This window comes from Micropterus salmoides, unplaced genomic scaffold, assembly GCF_014851395.1.
Source record: "Micropterus salmoides isolate LMB-PRFRI ecotype aquatic unplaced genomic scaffold, ASM1485139v1 Ms_hic_scaffold_10, whole genome shotgun sequence".
Lineage (NCBI taxonomy): Eukaryota > Metazoa > Chordata > Actinopteri > Centrarchiformes > Centrarchidae > Micropterus > Micropterus salmoides.
In genome coordinates, this window is record NW_024040041.1 from 27,195,351 (window position 1) to 27,214,510 (window position 19,160).

A 19,160-nucleotide genomic window follows, 5' to 3' on the forward strand; every position below is an offset into this window, starting at 1 on the left:
TGTGCTAACAGGTTTCAGCTTTTATAGACCAAAGCGCGATGCAAAACGAGATACTTGATTGGGAAAATTAGGATTGGAAAATAAGTGAACCTGACTGTGGGTTATTAACGATGATACTGTATGCAACACATTTACTTTGATATCAGTTAGCCTATTTCTGAAATACTGAGCAAAACATGTTTCTTACAACCAAAAATATACAAATGCAGAAGTATAATACCAAACATAGTATGTATATTCATAGACAGAACATCGTCTATAGAACAAAGGGTCCTATGACCACAGTTAGGGATGTAACTACACACAGAAATGGAAACCAAACTTCACCACCCTCCTAATGCTGAATTGTGTAAACCTAATGCATCCCTGATGGGGCCAAGAACCTTTGCTATTCATAAGAGAGATTGATAAACCATCAATATCTACAACGCACTATGAGTCCAGCTTATTATTTTCTGATTTCTTAAGAAATTAGAACTTGTGGTTGTGATGACATTTCACACAGACATGCAGCATTCTGTAAAAATCGATTTCAATGTGTGTTGTGACATGATTAGAATTCCAAATATAAAAAGGTTAAGACCATGTCAGACTTTGGTCACCAACCTCCTCCTCATGCTGTTTTCCATTTTAATTACGGTTTGAAATCATGTCAGCTTCCTTTGGCACAAGAACGTTGCCTTAGGTAAAATTGCTTTCTGTCTGTCCCCAGATACCTATAAAGGCTCATTTCAGCAAAGGACAATTTCATCTTCCCTTTACATTCCCCCTTTCACTATGTTGCTTTGTCTAGAATCCCTCCCAATTTGCTACGAAGTGCAGTATACTTACCTTACCTTAGCCATTTTAATTTAAAGTTTGAATTCTATGTTTGTTTCTATTCTAATTTTTCCATTTTCCCCTCACCATTCTCTCCCTTCTTTCCAACAATTATAATGATGAACTGTGCTAGCAGCAGTACAAGTCACTGAATTTGTGAGATGTCATCTTAAGCAGAGGTAGACTAAGTCATGTGGGCAAAAGAAAAAAACGAGTGGTGTGGGCAAACTTGGTGTAGATTTCCATTAAAGCGGGAAAAAAGCAAAGAAAGAGAAATAAATCTTAAGTGGATCCCCAAATATAGAAGGCATGATTGACAGCAAGGTGTAACAAACCACATATTTAGCTGTTTAGTATCCCGTTTCAAGAGACCATCAATGAACCAAAAATCAATAAAAAAATAGAGGTGTCCCTGCTGTTGGTCTTTCTGTTAGCATAAGGTACTTCAAACCCAAGTGGATCCACACACACAGACTCAAGAGGAGTCAATTCAGATCAACTGTTCACTTAACTTGTCATACGGTCATATCACCAGGCTGAAATATTGTCACCTCAGGGGACAATATTCCTGCTTCTTACCAGATGTCACATATAATCTCTCTCTTGCTGTAGAAGCTTACATTCGAGACCATTCTCATTAACTGCTGGGCAGGGAGCCATCATACGGGGTCAACGTAAGTGCTGGTCCTTGGTCATGCTTTCTTGAGACTGTCCTCCCCAGAAAAATTACAGAATCAGTCGTTTCAGCAAGTGCACCACTGTTGACTATCACAAGCAAAGGAGAAAGTAAAGTGACATTATTATAGAGCAATAATGCCGCGAAGGGAGGAGGTCAAAGGTTGTAGTAACGATAAAGGAAAGGAACTTTATTGTATGGTGAAATTCATTCTCAACACCAATTCTAAGCCAGTACCTTTGTCAAAGGCACTGACAGGAGAATTACCTAACATGTTTTGATGGTGGGGGGAGACCCGAATACCCGAAGGAAACCCACGCAAACACAGGGACTACATGTGAAACAGGCGGAGGTTCAAACCCAGGACCTTGCTGTAAGGCCACAGTGGTATCCACTGGGACACGGTGTTGCCAAATGTCCCCAAACCTAAACAAAGTAATCTAAACCCAAACTAACATGTGTCCTTAACCAAGTACTTATTTTAACGCAAACCATAATTGTACCCTAATCCTAACCTAATCCAAAACCTGGGCCAAAAAATATCCAAACCAACCATTGCGTTGTCACATAATCATCACATATTTAAAAAAAGACATCTATAAAAAGACATCTATGTGTCGTTCTAAGGTGAACGTGGTGTCCATTAGAAGTAAGAAATCTCAGACATGCAAGAATTGAAATGTCAAATTTTAAACCGATGCTTGAAATGCAGCATAATGTAAAAAACAATTATGTGTACTTCCATCAGCACTACTGAGGTTAAGACATCCTGAATATAGAGACTCAGAGTCCACATCAACAACAAAGGTGTGAAGTCTTCAGAAACTTTCACAAACAGAAACAAATACAAGGCAAGATGTTATTCTCCTTTGCTGTGTACTGATGTGAGGCAAAGACGGAAACAAAGACATTCATAATAATGTAATTCACTACCTAATGGTTATATAACCATGGGTATTTTCTATTTAATTTAGTGAGTGAATGCATCTGTCATTATCTATCACATAATGTGTCTACTAAGAGATATTTTATCAGAGGGTTTATCATTCCTATCTGGCTTTTCTCATTCTCTACAGATACAGAATTCACATAAATTCACTTAGACTGTATGGAAACCCAGGCATAGTTTCACAGACAGTTGAGAAGATTTGGAGACAGGTATACACAGTGCCATCTGTCTTATTGCTTTGCTGTTGCTCTTTTCAGTGAAAGGAAAGGAGAGGAAAGGTAGCTGCGCTAATAAGTTCAGTTCTATCCAATCGGTTGCTCTTGGTACGACAAGGGTTACTCCTTTGTGTGCCCCAACGTCACTCTGCCTCCCAATTACCACATTTACACACAGATACACACACACACACATTCATTCATATTCAGGGAGAATTTTAAATGCTCTCCATTAAATTCATGAAAAATGGATCGTCTTTTAAAAGCAAAACTGATCTCCTCACCTTTTATACATTGTTATCTATACATAAAAGAGCACATACATTATACAGTGAGGGCTGAAAATGAGCCGTCTCACTCTGAAAAGTGTCAAACCAGAGCCTTGTTAATACTAAGTAGAGAAAAAATATTGCTTGGTCAGATAAAGCATTAAGAGTACAACTGAAAAAAGAAGCAAACTTTTAAAGCAGAATCATCTGCGAAACTTGTCTCCTGCAATACTGAATGAAATTCACTACTATCACAAATAACTCAGATGAATGAGCAAAAGCCTATAGTTGTTACTCAGTGTTTTTTCACATTGTTAGCTAATTATGCATAATTAAAAAGTGAAATATGTCCCATTTGTGTGGTGTACAGTATGTTAATGTGGTTCAACACTATTATACATTTTTCATGCTATAGCTGTATATAATTTTCTTTTCAGAAGATATATGACACTAAGATGTCAACAGTTTCAATATTTACATATAATTTTCAGGTGACATTTCAATATTCACTCCCTGAAGAACCCTAGTTGAGATAGCGGTGGGCGTTGAGTGCCTGCAGTCGTACGTCTCTGTTTGGGTGCTGGCACCTAAATGCCAACCTCTATCCTCGCAGTACTGAAGTGGAAAAGACTGCAAAGCCACAAGCCGATGCCAGACAACTGTGAATGTGTCATATCATCTTTATTAATCGGCCAGTAGTCTGATTTGAGTTCAGTTCATTACCTGCACGCAGGAGCTCACAGAAAAGCCAGCATGGAGGAAGAAAGTCTGAACTCCCATGACACTATTAAGATAACGCCCTGCAAAATACCTCCTGGTGTTAGTAAAGGTGACAAACTCCTGTATGTCATCCTCCAAATCCAAGCCTTCCTAATTCATGTTAAGGTTACATGTGTCCCCCTCAATATTCTCTGCAATACTGAGATTTTTGGAGGGTCATCAGATGGTGCCTGGTGCTGTAGTCGGTTCTGAAAGCAGGAAATGCCAGGCAGATAAAGCTGCTTTACACCACAATAACACACACACACACACACACACACACACACACACACACACACACACAGTGACATTTCAGATCTCTGCAGTGAATCTGGGAGCGTAACCAACAGTTATGCTGTGAATCCAAGCCTTCCTAATTCATCTCTCTCTCTTTCGTTATCTCTGAGAGCACTCCTGCCACTACCAAACTTTCAGCCCCAAATCTAATCGTCTCCGCCTATTCTGCCATTTGAAATTACACATGTTAACTATTCCACACGTTTCTTCTTTTGTCTAAATGGCCCAGACAAATCAGCTGCCTTTGGTGGAGACCCCCTCTGAGATTATCACTCTAATGAAGTCACTGGAGTCAGACAGGCACATTCCAATCTCTGAACGAACAATCAAAAGCACCAGAGAGACTTTCTCTGCTCCGGCAGATGCCAATATGGTAGCAACAACAGGCAGTGATGGACAGAGGGACCGAAGACTTAAAAAGAAAGAAACAAGACAAGTGAAAAAACAGTGGGGAGGCAGACAGCATTTATCTAAGATCATGTCAAATACATACATATATCATAAATACGTAAAGATAAAAAGAGAGCGTAATAACGGAAGGGTAGGAAAATAATGGAGGAATGAATGACGGAAAGCAGGCAAAAATGAGAAGGTGAAGGAACCTGCCTTTTTCTTGCACTGATGCATCTAAATACAAAAAGGGTTTATCCACAGTACAATATCACCAATGAGAAAAACAGTAGAAGAAAAAAAACAGGAATGTTCTGACAGACAGAACCTGAGAAAGCAAAGCAAACAAGGAAGACAGACGTCAAAACAAATCAGATTCCAGAACCTGTAACTTTGGATAAGCAAGATGGACTTGAAGAAGTAACAGAAGGAAGTGTGAAAGGAAGAAAAACAGACATGGTGAGGGAAGAAATGATGAACGATAGTAGCCAAGGAAGGAAAGAAAGTTTCAAAGTTCAGTTTTATTGTGACAGCACTGAACAACAAAATGCAGTTTTAGCCCCTTCCAAGGTACACAGAAAATGTTTAAACAAATATTCTAAATGTTAAAATTAGAAATAAATAAAACAATAAAATAGGCAATAAACAGATCAAAGAGTAAAAAGTAGCACTATAGGAGAGCTAAAAATTTAAAAGGAAGATATGCAGTATACAGTTACGTATACATTACATATATACAGTATATACAGTACTGTGCAAAAGTTTTAGGCAGGTGTAATTTACAGCCAAAAATGCTGTAAAGTAAGAATGCTTTCAAAAATAGACATTTAATAGATTGTATTAATAACCAATTTTAAAAATGCAAAGTAAGTGAATAGAAGAAAATGTAAATCAAATCAATATTTGACTTCAAAACACCATCCATTCTTCTAGGTACACTTGCACATAGTTTTTGAAGGAACTCTGCAGGTAAGGTGGCCCAAAGATCTGGGACTGCAACACAGAGTACTTCTGTGGATATAGGAGGCCTCAGTTTCTTCTCTCTCTTCATGTAATCCCAGACAGACTCGATGATGTTGAGGTCAGGGCTCTGTGGCCAATCAGATACCTCCTTGATGGTAATGTATGATGAGTATCTGCCTGTACTTCTCAGCATTTAGAAGACCATTAATTCTGACTAAATCCTCAAATCTGTTATCAGAAATGCAGCCCCCAGACTTGCAAGGAACCTCCACCATGCTTCACTGTTGCCTGCAGACACCCATTCTTGTACTGCTCTCTGGCTCTTTTGGCAAACAAACTACCGTCTGCTGCAGCCAAATATTTAAAATGTTGAGTTCAGTCCAGTGCACCTGCTTCCATTTTTCCTTTATATATATATAAATAAAAGAGAAAGAGAGAGAGACTTTCTCTATGTACACAAAAGTCGGATTTCACAAATCCATCAAAATCTGTGTCAGTGAGCACTTCTCCTTTGCCGAGAAAATCCATCCACCTCACAGGTGTGGCATATCAAGATGCTGATCAGACAGCATGGGTATTGCACAGGTGTGCCTTAGGCTGGCCACAATAAAAGGTCTCTCGAATGTGCACGTGCTCACTGTATTGGGGGAGTCCGGGGGGGTCCCTGTACACTGAAATTCTAACTTTGCTGTCCACATCAAATGCCTACAATAAAAGTAAAATAAAAATATAAATTATAAATAAATATATAAATATAATATATATGCAATGAAGAAAATATGATAAATAGAGATATAAAATAACCTTCAAATATAAAAACTGTAAACATCAGACGCAGAAAAAAATATTAACAAATATATACACTTCGTCGTTGTGCAGGCAGACGAATTAACAATTGTGCAACTGATGAATTGTGCAGATGTGTGCAAAAAATAGTGCAATTAACATGTCATGGTACAGAGTGAGATGGTTATGATTATGGAGTCCTGATGCCGATTAACTGTTTACGAGTCTGATGGCAGTGGGGAAGAAAGAGTTCTTCAGTCGTGTAGTCCTACATTTCACACTTCTGCAGATATTTGAGGTTGCTCACCCTCTCTACCTCAAGCTCCCGAGCAAACAGTGGATGATGAGGTCTCCTCTCCTTCCTCATGTCCACTATTACCTCCTTCGTTTTGTCTGTATTAAGGGTGAGGTTGTTGTCCTCGCATCACGCCAACAGGCTGGCCACCTCCCTCCTGTAGGCCGCTTCGTCCTTGCCAGTGATGACGTCCTGTCACTGTGGAGTCGTCTACGAGCTTCCGTACGATGTTGTCCTTGTGGGAGGCAGCACAGTCATGAGTGAACAGGGTGTAGAGGATGGGACTGAGGACGCATCCCTGTGGAGTGCCAATGTTTATTATAATGGTAGCTGAGGTTCTGGGGCCTGCCAGTCAGAAAGTCCAGGAGCCAGTCACAGAGTGGTGCAGTCCAAGTGCAGACAGTTTGTGGGTGAGTTTGAGGGGGATGGTTTTATGAAAAGCAGAGCTGAAGTCAACAAAGAGCATCCTGATATAGGAGTCTTTGATGGCCTCGGAGGTTGACCTGTTGGGCCAGTAGGTGTACTGCATCAGGTCCAGGGTGTCCGGTATTCTGCTCTGAATGTGGGCCAGAATCACTCTCGGCAACAATTCAACACCAGTGAAGCTGGGGCTCTCTCTTCAGCAGGCGTTCCTCTTCTGTCACTACACACATACACGCTACACCTACACATGCGCACTGACGACCCAGGGTTAGGATTACAATTTTGGATTTATTTACACAACAGAAAAATAGAAACATTTTTACAGAAAAATATGTACAATATGTGCAATGTCAGTGTAATACATAAGTAAGTTATATTGCAAAAACTGGGGGGAATGGTGGGAATGTGCATACTGTAACGGTCAGAATAGTTCAATGTAAATTTCACAGATGCTGTGAACAAGTATGGAACTGTCTACACCCATGGTACATCTACTACACATTTTACTGGTTCTCGTTTTGGTACGTCGTGGAACTGAATTCAGGCTACCTGTAAAAGCTGCACAATATATTGGTCAGCTTGTGGCGTTATGCCGTCAATTTGATGTTTTACTGATTCATTTGTTACTGACAATTTGTTTTAGCTTTAACCGGCTATTTGTTTGAACTTGACAATTATTAGACAATTCGAAAGGTATTCAATAAAAAAAAAAAACTGTTTATGTCATTCTAAAATTTAAATAAAATTACAAATAAGAGTAGGGGAGAAACGCGGGATGAATGAAACACAGCGATTTTCTCCGAGCCCATACAAGTCTGATATGCCAAACTACCTCAGCACATACAGTACACAGTACTTACCAGAACTGCGAAAAATCAGGTGTATATGTCACACTTTCATGGAGTTATACAAAAGAAACACAAAATCACGAAAAAGTAAATTCACTCGAGTGATCTTTTTTTTTTTTAATGACAGGTTGTGTTTACTGTTTCATGTGCCATGGTCATGATCACACGACAGATTTGTTAGTACATCAAAGTTTTACAGTTTAGAAGCTAGTGAAGTTTAAAAAGTCAGGAGTCGCTGTCGCGCGTTAACTGTTGGATATTCTAGTTAGCTAGCTAAGTGATATTTATACAAATTTTTATAAAGAAAAAGGACATAATAAGTTTGCAATTAAGTATTAAGAAGGACAAATTAAACAAAACCCACATTTCGTTCAAAGTGAAATTATACTGAAGTCGTTCCACATTTTAACAAGATAGCACCTGGTATTGATAGAACACATATGAGTTGTTGATGATAACAGCAAATGATTTCTGTCCGTAACGTTATGTTTTAAAATGACGTATATCTGAAAAGTGTTTCAATGTTCCCGGCTCTCCCCTATATTTTCCCTGTTGAGATATTTACAATAACATTTTTTTCCCTTAAGGCAACACTGTGAAAGTCAGCATCTCACAGAAAAGCTTTTATAGATGAAGAAAAAAGAACAAAACGTCATGACAAATTGAATCTTCAATATTTGAGTTCAAGTAATTTGTTTGCTTTAAGTATACACATGCACTAAAACAATGTTGTGATTAGTAATAAATTAAGGCAGATACTAAAACAGCAGTGTTTTAGTGAATGTCCAAATCTGCACCAGCATTACAGATGAAATATAGTAGGTGAACCCCAAGTACATAACCATCATAATTATAGCTATACTATCAAATAATTGTAAAAGGCTTAATATTATGCATCCCTTACAGTAAGAATTCTACAAATGTGGGAACTTACAAGAGTTTCCATTTCCACTTGATTAACATAAAGGCAAACAATCAGACAAGCCTAACTGATCCTATAGTGTCCTTGAGTGACCACGATTTACTGCACGACTGCCAGCTGACACTGTCTGCAGTGCCATGAGAAAAACAAGAAAACACAAAGACAGACCTAAACAAAACAAGAAAGAAAGAAATTTAAAAGGCAAGAAGCGAGCAAGTAAGCAAGACAGACATGAAATGAAGATACAGTATAATATAAAGCCAGACTTAGTAAATACATGTGTGGCCCATCAAAAGGAACCCTACCGGAGGACAAATATAAATAAAACACAATCATTAACCAGCTCTGCCACACTTAACAAGGAGCTCGGAGAGACGAGGGAAGAGGAATAAGTGGAGGGAGCCTCAGGGTTGCCGCAGCAACTGAAATTAGAACCTGGGATAACAAGAGAAATGAGAATGTGTGGGACGACCCAGGTGAGACAGACAGACGGGGGAACAGAGACAGAGAGAGAAAAAGATTCATACCACTTATACAACAATGTGATAAATAAAATGACTGTGTTTTCTTTTAAAATCAAAGCGAAGGCAGTAGCTCGTAATTCACCGTAATACATGAAGGAGCCATAAATGGGCTCTCCTGCCGTGTGACATCATCTAAATAAAATATAAAAACACATACTTGCCTTCTGCAGCAGGATTATTGGAGCTGTGTGAAAATGATTAGATATCAGATTAGATATTTATAGATTGTGTTCAAAATAATTCAACTTCCGCTTCCAGTTATTAATAAAGTCAATTTTATTTTTATAACCCTTAATCACAGTGAGTCTCAAAGGGTTTCTCAAAGCCCACACTATAAAAATAAAAATAACTCCCACAAAAACTTAATTAAGAAAAAAACGTAAGGAACCTCTGACAGAGCCACTTATCAGTAAACAACAGACATGATATACAGACAATGATTTTTTATAACACTGTGATAAATTTTAAAGCAACCATCGCACCACACACTGCTGACAGAAATGAATTTAGCTGTGAGCAGTTATCAAGCACCTTTCAGGGTCTGCTCGGAGGTTGCCAAGAGACACACAATGCCAACTGGAGGCTGGCAGTTTGTAAGGTCTGAGTTTTAAGATCTAAAATGCCCATATTGGTCCCAAGGGAGGGAATAATTAAGGCATAAAGATCTAAAAGGCTTGTCACATATGGCTGGCCAGCTGTCACATCTGTCTGTTCATATTCATGGTGCTAACAACTAGTCCTATACTAAAGCAGCAGCAGGGTATGTAATGGCTGAGCATTAAATGTCAGCTGACTGAACTACAACTAAAGGCTCGCACAAGACAGCGCACCAAATGAGGAGAAGCCTGGCATTTAAAACAATACACAAGCTCCACTTCTCATTTGAGACGTTCACTCCCGAGTGGGTTGTGTCAAAATCTATTCCCCTGTGGTTCTACTTCACACATCCCTAGTGTTCAGTGTTATGGAAAGCAGTACTGCAGAACCAACAGAGGAGCATTATATTCAGGAGGAAAGTATTAAACTTTGCTCAATTCCTGTAGGATGTCAAATATACATGTCTCCCCTTTTAGGGCAACAAGGTGTTGCAGCGACAAGCCCACAACTAGTGGACCTTAAGGTGCAGGTCAGCCCTGCTGATGTGTCAGTGAACAAGGCACTGAGCCACTTGCCTGCTCCAGGAGAACTGTGAGATTGTCCTCACCAGAAAAAAAACACAGCATTGCTTGTTTGTTCCAAATCCTACAATAACCTGCATGCTTACATTTACAAGAACATTTTCTAAGAAGCCACCTCTTGATGTCACAGTAGTAAATAAATGGTTGGTGACTTTGACATGGAAGGTAATGACAAACAAATACATGTTGTCCTTTAGGTATGAGGACTTGATGGTTGTGCATCTAACCATGTGTTCTGTCCATATAAAAAGAGAATTGTGAATAATGAAACCACACCCCATTCAGTTTGTTGTGGTCCAAATCTGAGTGCAAGCAGTTTTTCTGTTGCATTCATGCATTGGTTGCCTTTATGATAACCATACACAATTTTCAATTCTGCTGCAATCTATCAACAAAAGCCATGTGGGGGACAATTTAGTCAAAACAAATCCAACTGCTGTCTGTGTCACTTTAGCTGAGCTTTGTGGACTTGCAGTCTTGGCTCTTTGTTTGCACTGATCTTCAACACTTCTTTTCTGCTCTATTGTGCAGTTTAGAATTGTATTGTCTGCATCTTAAGAACAAATTTGTTCTTGGTTCAATTTGTTTGTCTTGGCTTTTCAAGCATGTGTAAGTGCTGGAAATCAGATGACAACATCAGTCTCTTTACAACAATAAAACTACCAGGCTTATTTCTTGTAGATGAAGTTCTAACTCCTAATACATTGCCTTGTTCACTTGAGGTACACATTTTTGGATGTTGTTGTGTAGTTATTTTTATAGTTTAAAAGCCTCTGCTCTCACCTGTCGAAATAACAGAAACTAAATACACTTCAGAACAGACAGGTGCAAATGTACTCTGGCTTAGACCACAATTGGGACAGATATAGTGAGCTGGGGTTGTGTGGGAGTATCCTATGCATCTCTCTGGGATCCCTGCTGTGACCTGATGTTTGAAATGTGGTAGGATGTGGCTGTGTGTGGTAGGCAACTGGCAGTAGTGACTGACAGGTCAAGTGAGCGCGGTGGTCTGTGCAGGTGTCCAGTTCTTCTGACTGATCTGAAGTGGCTTCAATTAACTGAAGCAGGCAAGTGTAATTGAAGTGACTGGGGGGGACAGACTAGCCCACTGACAGAGCTGGTGGGGCGGGGGAAGGGGTAAGATGTCCCTCTGACAGGTCCTCTAATGCCCCACCAACTCCAACTTTTCTCCATCTCTTCTTAGCTAATTACTAAGTATCCATATGGAGACACTTGTCACTGTGATCACAGCAAATTGGCTGTAACTGCAGGGTCAGCAAGGACTGTCTTTCACTCGCTTGTACACTACAGGCATACACACAGGATACACACATCTAGTCTTGAACAAAAACAAGACACACACACAGTGGTTTTCATCATTTTCAATACTGAAACTATTCTGAGTTTCCTGAGAGAACAGAAATTAAGTCACAGCCAGGAAATCCAATATCACAAGCACTGCCTCACGTACATCTGCAAAACCATTTTCATGTTGATTCTGCATGATGCTCTGTCTGTACGATAATCTAGAAAGGGGGTGATTAAAATATCCCAGCATTTCTCAACAAATCCTACACACAGATTTAATTTTCATGGATATATGCAGCAACGCTGATGTTAGAAGACACTGCCAGGTGAAATGCTAGTTTCACTCTGAATATATGAAGGTAAATCACGCTCCAAACATATGGGAACATGGAGAATAGATTTGCACTGTGTCCTGAAATTTCTCGTGTGTCTACATTTGCTCTACATTTACCTATTAAACTGAAACGATAGATTCACTTTGTTAAACGTTTTATGAAGCAGTGAAACAGCAGACAAACCTGTACACACCAGCAAGCCAATATGTCACATCAATAATGCACTATCATTTACTATTTTCTCCTCTCAGCACACGAAGAAATGTGTCTTATGGCCTCTAACTGAATAGACTGTGCTATTTTACACTGCCTTTTCATCTAGCTTTTGCTCTTGCTTTCTTGCCGTCTTGCTGTTCTTGCTAGTTTTACATTACCTAATTAACATGGAAAAGTTTTCAGGGGAGGCATGGAACTCACAGGCCCACATAATATCCCCTGAAGGATATATTTTATTGTTCTTTTTTGCCTCTCATGTTAGCACATCCTCCATGCCTCCACCCTCAATTTCCCTTCTTGAATCCTGATCTCCTTCCTCTTTTTTCACTCTTAGAATTGTATTGTATTGTAAAACTGGGTGCAACTTCCACTTTTAAATGACGGCTGAATGCCACCTGAAACTTCTTACACAGCTGCTGCCATTTAGATGATCAAGTGTCTGCTGCATCCTCTGTTCTCTTGCTACTTGGTATTCCTCCACTGGTAGCCTTTAGATCTTCTGTCACCTTCATTCTTTTCGAAGGTTTGTGTTTTCTATTCAAACCATCTACCTGATTTCTCATTCTGGACCATCAGTTTCCTCTTACCCACTCTAACGGTCAACCCTAAACATCTCACAACTGGTGTATGCATTTCAAAAAGCAAAGCAATATGTAGTTCTCTTGAGACAAACTACTGACCTGCAACTTAGGGTTTGTTATTTTCCATGACATGTCTGCACCTGCAGATCTATAAAGTAGACTACTGAAGACAACTTTAGCCAAATATAGAATTCAAAAGAACATAGAATGTCAAATAAATAAACATGTAAATCAAATTAAACCTAAACCTATTACAATATTTGTCTGGGCTGACAAATCAGTGCAGAACACATCACATCAGGAAGACTGCAACAGTTATAAAATACACTAGTTACAAGTTAGTTCAAAGGCCTTGAGGACCAACAGAAACCATTTTCAGGCCCCTTTCAACAGTATACTTGCCATTTCCTAATATTGGTACAGACCGACACCCCCACTTCCCTCCCCCAGATCCTCACCCCACTTGATGCTCACCTAGATCAAAGTCCCCCGCACATCTGTTCCGCTCGCTGCTGCCATGACTCGCCAGCTGGACTCTGTCCGTCAGTTCTCTCTGTCAGTAGGTTTGTCAGTACTGCATGTCTGCCTGAGCTTCTTGGCAAGCTGCAAACGCAAACAGCAGAAAGAATCAACAAGACTGTAGTTGTGAGAGTGAGTGTGGGTGTGAGCCAGTGCCTTATCATATTCTTGCAAGAGACTCCTTGTCAAGTTGACTGTTTGTGTGCGCATCTGTTATGTAGGAGACTTGAATGCAAAACACTGTTGAGATAGAGTGTGTGTGCCTGCGTGTGTGTCTGTGTGACAAGATATTACAAAGACACATGTTTTACCAAGACTGTGGTGAGGTTTACACAGCGAGGCGGAACAAAGTGGGACAGGGACTCCTTACGTAATTACACCCAGCATTAAAACACTAATCCAAACACAAACTGTATCTGGACTGTATCCAAACCGCAAACTAAGCTACAGGTGTAAACAGAGCCATGAAGGAATTCAATCTCATTATAACAAATCAAAAGCTTATATCAATAAGATTCAAAGCAAGCTTAATGCTTCCTTAATACTTTTTGGGGTATATTTACACTGACCCATAAATATGGATAAAAATCTTTGTGGATATAATTCAGATGTACATGCTGCATGCTAATGCGATGTATAAAGGGCCCACAGAGACAGTACAACCATCTGATAGAACAGACCCACAGTGGCACTCAACTCCAGCATAGAGGTATGCACTGGCAGTCTCATTAAAATCCTCCAAGTCTAATTCTCTTTCAAATACCACCTCTACCTAAATAAACATGACCGAGGACGCTTACTCATACTCCACAAGCCTGCCAACCACAGACAAACAGGATTTCACAGAGCCAGCTGGTTGCGTTTGGCCAACCATTATTCTAGAAAGGTCTGTGGATTATAACAAATGTCTAAAGCTAAACAGCCACAATGATGTTCTTTGGGCTCATAATTCAGCCAATCCATAAAGATGCCTGACATTTAAGACATTTGAACTAGATCTGTGTTAATTTTCTTTTATAACCAGCTCATAAAGCACAAAGCTGAATTTAAAAAAGGCATGAATGACTTTAAACTATGACAACAGCTAAAGAAAAGTCAGTTACAAGCCTCAGAAGTTAAATAAATTATGACATTAACTAAAAGACTAAACGCTAACTTACATTTGGCCCAGACGTACTGAAGAAAGAATAGGCTACTTTTTACAATTAAGCTGTTTGTATTCATGACCAGTATCCAAAATGCCTGTGGGCTTTTACCTCAGAGAGAGAGGAGATGACTGAATGAAATATCTTAAGATCCACATGTTTACACATACCAAGGAAATGTCAATCAGATGCAAAATACAGACGTGGAGCCTTGAAAGAAATGTCAAAAAGGCAGCCTGGCTGTGTGATGTGTGTATGGGACCAAGACCGTCTGATCAATAGCTCACCTGAAATTAATATGTGATCCTTCTTACTCACTCAACAAAGCAGACTGTAGTCCAAACATGACAACAAAATAGACGCAACCCAGATCAATAGGCCCCATTTAAAAAAAATCTATTGAGCCTAGTTTAATAAAACATTTTCAACAGGCAAAGTGGGGACTGACCATCCTGCCTGACACTCCACCTGCATGATAAATCACAATCTTTCTGGCTTTTGATTGTGATTTTCAGCAATCAAAGTTTAGACTGTAACTTCAGTAATCCTTTTTTCTCTCGTGGTCTTACATCACATTCACCATTACAAAATGCAGTATATAGCTTACTCTACCATAGCTACAGAGAATATTGGATATTTTCAGATGACTGCACAGCTTTGGCACAGAAGCCTCATCACTGTTCTACATGAATACAGACACCCTACCAGTCTCAGCTTCCTCAACTTGTTGCAGCCCCAGTCAGAGCTCAATAATGCCAGACATCAGATCATTTGGAACAATAAGAATAAGAATAGATTTCTATCCCTAATCACTAATAAGTATTTTAAGGGTCTCTTTCTTTATGGTAGCTATAATAAATGTGTTTTTATATTAACAATGGATCACATGATAACTTGTCTGTGAAACGGGGCGCCTGTAGTAAGGACTCCAGAGAGAATTATAACGCAACTCTGCAGTTCTCCTCAGTTCTGCAGAGCTTTTGGCTTTCAGCATATTGTTTTAGTTAGGGATGCACCAATTGATGGACCGGTGACTGGGGCCGATTAGTGTCATGTGTCTGATTGTGTGCCGGTCAAATTTACACGGATGCTGCACAGCATGATGTTTCGCGTCATGCACAGCGGCACAGACACAGAATACTGTCACAGTCACACAAACTCAGGAGCTAAAATATGCCGTTAGCATGGAAGTTCTTCATAGTGAGTGAAGAAGACAGTACTCGCAATTTGAAATACCTGTAAGGCGAAAATAAGGTGTTTCCCACACAGACTTTACATGGGCAGGCCAAGAGAAAACCATTGATATTTTACAAGCATGGACAAGGTAAAGCAACAGTGAACACAGCTGTTGGTGCCGATGTCATTCGGCACAGCGTTGGTCTTTAACATTTAGATAGGCAACGTTATTAACAACAAGACTGCACACGTGGCTCACCTGCTGCTGTGAAAACATGAGTGGAAAAATCCAAAATGCTAGTTGTGTTTTTTGTCTAACTTTTTAAAACCGCTGAAAAAAGTCAACATAGCAGACACAGGGAGAGAGAGACAGAGCAAAACAGGTATAGGTGTGTGCATGTGTGTCTGAACGGAAAAGCTATGTGAGCTGATTAAATCAGTTTGTGAGCAAACAATAAAATAAGGTGGCAAATTAAGTAGAATTAAAATTGAGAGATAAAAAATAACTAGAGCCCGACCAATCTATCGTTTTGCAGATATTATCGGCCGATATAAGCTAATATATGACTATTAAAAAAGAGAAACAGAGAGTCGGATCCTTCCCTCATGTCATGAGTGTTGTATAGTTTGCCCACCAGAGGGCGCGCTGTAGCTCCTCAGTTAACAACACTGCAGCACCACAGAACAAAACATCAGCTGACCGCAGTCTACCAGAGCGGCTCTGCCGCAACTACGGTGATTAGCTCGTGGTAGCTCTCACACTCAGTGATCCCGGTGAGTTGCTTACTGTAGTTTTATGCATATGACTCTTTTATCAAAATTTTAATATATTTTGTTGTACTTTTGTTCAAAATACTATTTCTAACAATAAAAGTTTATTTTTTAACTGCATTATGTCATGGTATCTTAGTGAAGTCTCAACATAACCAATGTTAGGGATAATCTTTGTTTATGTTATGCGTTTCTTAAAATAAGGGGAAAAAGAATATCGGCCGATACATCGGCTATCGGATTTTAAAATCCTCAAATATCAAAATCGGTATCGGACTTAACAATCCCATATAGGTCAGGCACTAGAAATAACCTACTAGAAGTATAGGATAATTTCAATTATTTATGTAATGGTTTAAAAGTCAGTGTTTTACTATGCTGCAGTAATAGAGGTTTATTTTCCATTAAAGAAAAGTTTTAAAATTTCGTGTATGCTGTCAATTATAGTTCTTAGAAAGAAAAAAAAAATCGGGAATGGCCAAGAAAATTGCAATCGGTGGATCTCTGGTTTTGGTTCACTCTCACTGCTCTCATAATGTAATTTTTTTAATTTTCATTTCAATTTTTTTAATTACTTCAGCAAAAAAGCTCTACAAAAATAACTGCAGCCTACCTGCCAAGCACTAAATGGTAGACATACAATTGTCAGCTACTAGCAGGTGAATATAATAGACTATTTAGCAGCTGAGACAAATAGAAGAGACAGATATTTCCCTCAAAGGTTGGTGGAGACTACTGAACTTACAACCTCCAGAAGCACAACTCTGGTGAATGCTATTGTTGCTAACACGTTCTCCATATCAACATAAAACATAATAATGAGTCAGTGTTGTGTTCACAGCTTGTTTCTGCTGCCCCCTATAATGCTATATCATGATATAATGATCAGCACAGTAATGACAATGTCCCCAACTTCAATATCTTCTGCTTCCTTTCTCATTGTTCCACTTTTGCAACTAAAAATGATAATCAAACACTTTCTGTATTCAGTCAGAGGTGTGATACTGAATTGGGACCACCGGAAATGAGGTATGACCTGGAGCTTGTAACAACCCCATCAACGGTTTGGATGAGCAGGATGGGACCCAGCCTCCATGCCCTTCCTGTCTTTCTGTCCTTTGTCGTTTGCCCTCCAATGACTCTGGCAGTCTCAAGTGGTCAGTTAAGACAATGACAGATGAGAATAGACAATCCAGCCAGTCATGCCACGTAGGCCTGACTGGTTGACCCCAGCAATGTCTGATCATCACGAGATAGCACTGTCTGTCCGGCAGGAAAATGCTGCCAGACAGGGAGGTGGGAAACAAAAATACAAGAGCAGAGAAAATGGAAAGCAGAAAAATGAAAAGCCGACAAGACACAGAGGGGGGAGAGGCAGGATGAAAGATAGGTCGAACTACAACAGGCTGATGAAACAGCAAGAGAGACAGAGAGAGAAAGAAACGGAACAGCAGCTCAAACAATAGTCAAGAAACAGAGGAACAAAAAAATGAGACACACTAAAGGGATAGAAGACAAATTAAGCAGAGGGCAGAGAGGGACATGGATAGATGGGGGTAGCCCAAAGAATATAAAAAATATCAGACTCAATTCTGCTCTCAAAAGAAGAGAGAATTAAATAGGAAGAAAGACTTGCTCTTCTCCATCTCACCGCTCCTAAAACCTGCACAGACTTAAAAAGACCAATATGCAGACAGGAACAAAACGCCAGGGGGGTTACATCAAGCGCTTCACTACTTCCAAAAAGAGCCACAGAGGAAGAATAACTGACACAATTAAGAGCATAACTGTCATCACAGCCAATCAACCCAGTGCCGCCCACACACAGGCACTGAGCAATACACCCATCATGACGAGGGATGAAGGGCCGCTAATTCCCCCTGGCAATGCAGCAGGGACTACTAATAGTGGACGCCAGATACCTTAAAGGCTTAAAGGCTACAGCATTGTAATGCAACAGAAACATGAGACATGTACAAAGTCGTTTCCATCAAAGTGCGTCCCAGGCTCCTTTGCATCCTGAGAGAAAAGCTGACATTTAAATATAATCCTGCTGACATGCAAACTAAGTGCAGCCAATTCCATAACTCATGTGTGCATCAGAAAAAAGAATGATGTGTAAATCTGAAACCAATCACAGGTGGATGCATACTCTCACTCAATAAAATACAAACTAAATTTAATGAGCTCTCAAGCTCCTCCACATGACATTTCCTCTTCCATTTTCCATCTTTTACAACTATCATTCACCCCCCTACATTTCTCGCTTTCCCCCTATACTGCCTGCCCTCCCTCCGCCTCCCTAGCTCAGTTTTTCATTCTAAATCCACTTCTCTGCCTCCATCTTTTTCTCTTGCCATCCAAAACAACAGCTATTCCAGAAAGAGGGCCATCAATCTTCTTCAATGAGACCAGAGTGCGAGAGAGTGCCAAGGCTACAGCAGATTACTATCTCTCCTTACCCCCACTCAACACTGGGTAACGTAAAGAAGGAGAGGAGGGGCAGACGGAGAGGCAGGGAGGTCGACAGCGAGTCAAAGAAACAATCTTAGATAGCAGCCGGACATGTTAGATCTTAAAAGCCTCAAACCACTGTCAACAGCGGAGGCTTGTCAAGTAAAGAACCACAGCAGCTGAATTTAAAACCTCTAATCCTAACTGGCAACTTCAGACCTGACCGCTGATTTATTTCCACAGAGAGCTCCACTAATGCAAAGGCATAAGCTAGACTGCAGCTTTCATCTCCAGTAAATAGCTGGCTTTTCTGGAGGATTGGACTTAATTAGTTATTAATAT

General features: G+C 39.9%; 1 protein-coding gene across 6 annotated transcripts in view; it reads right to left on the reverse strand.

Moving 5' to 3' along the window:
* Positions 1 to 19,160, reverse strand: part of LOC119893448 (speckle type BTB/POZ protein) — a 122,035-nt gene that overhangs the window by 85,077 nt on the left and 17,798 nt on the right. For 4 of the 6 annotated variants that reach the window (XM_038705671.1, XM_038705645.1, XM_038705652.1 and 1 more), the window contains exon 2: positions 13,228 to 13,356. The exons of 1 other annotated variant lie outside the window; for it this stretch is intronic. The gene's annotated coding sequence lies outside the window, so the exon portion shown is untranslated. Of the gene's footprint in view, positions 1 to 13,227; positions 13,357 to 14,704; positions 14,838 to 19,160 lie in introns of those variants that run through there. One more of the 6 variants, XM_038705627.1, reaches the window with a different exon arrangement.